Source organism: Limulus polyphemus, unplaced genomic scaffold (assembly GCF_000517525.1).
Source record: "Limulus polyphemus unplaced genomic scaffold, Limulus_polyphemus-2.1.2 Scaffold2510, whole genome shotgun sequence".
Lineage (NCBI taxonomy): Eukaryota > Metazoa > Arthropoda > Merostomata > Xiphosura > Limulidae > Limulus > Limulus polyphemus.
Window position 1 is genome coordinate 180,447 of NW_013668120.1, and position 1,322 is coordinate 181,768.

The 1,322-nt window shown below is 32.4% G+C and overlaps 1 pseudogene; it reads right to left on the reverse strand.

The window, feature by feature from the left end:
- LOC106467160 overlaps nt 1–976 on the reverse strand; it is a 21,195-nt pseudogene extending 20,219 nt beyond the window's left edge.
- Nucleotides 977–1,322: the final 346 nt, after the last annotated feature.

Sequence of the window (1,322 nt, forward strand, 5' to 3'; positions counted from 1 at the left end):
AACTACTATACCCGACCTAACTAACTACTACGTACTACCTCCTACCTACTACTATTACTTACTACTAACTAATAGTAGACTACTACTACGTTAGTTAGTTAGTATATATATATATATATATATATATATATATATACACACATACACACACACACACACACACACACACCGTTCACTGGCGGCTGGGTCTACATATTACATCAAACACTAATTTTCTGTTACAATACTCATTTTAAAGGGCAAACAAATATTTTTGTGAAATCGCTAATTTTTTTTCGATGTGAAATATATACAAAATCTAAGCAGTAACAATACATTGGTTGTAATATTTATTTTTGTTTACACTTTTTTTTTCGTGCTTCTTATGTTATTATGTAATAAACAAATTGTAGCAGAAAACAGTTTTGAAGATACGTTTTAAAAAAGTCACTGGATATTGGCCTCATCAGTAATACTTATGGTTAATATTTCACTCTTTTCTAAAGAATCTACTGGACACTACGGCAAAGTTAAACTGACGTCGTGTCCAGTAGGTTCGATGATCACGATATCTTAACATCAGCATTGAAATATCTCCTTAAGTAAAAAAACTTACCAAACGTTTAAAACACTAAAGGTATAGCATTAATAAAAATAGCCTTACAAGGCTTTTTTTTATATAATATATATTTTCTCTGGGTATTTAAGTAACTTGTGAAATTTGTCGTTAAAACCCTAGTCACATTTCGTTATATTTCACCAAAGGTAACTGGCAGACGATGTCCTTACCTTAACGTAAGAGTTTTTCTTTTTGATGTGGAAGTCCCAGTCATTAATTATATGACCCCAAGCCACCCATGCATCTTCCTGGTCATCTTCGACAGCTGGACTTTGTTGACCGTTCCCCGAGCTTACAGATAAGAGACTTGTATCCGACGACTTCCGAGAATGCGTCGAAGTTAAAGAATTTAGTGATTTGGAGTCGGATTCAATTATTCTGTAAAACAGGAGAAACAGAAAAAAAAAAGATGGAAATTTTAAGTGATTATTTTTAACTACAAAATAAAATTGAAGAATGATTTTTCCAAATTATGTATCTATAAATGAGCCGCGATTCTTTTTCTGATCGAGTTTTACAACATGTAAATAGTAACGGTTAAGCCTAATGGGTCAAAATCTCTTACTGTGCATCGAACTTTTCTTTTTTAAATAACTATTCAAACAAATAACATCATCAACTACAATAATCAAAGCACCCCGAATGTAAGGCCAGTTTATCCAAGTAACTTGTATAGATACTACAATTATTTTATTTTGAGGTGGGGGGGGGGCACAAAACTACA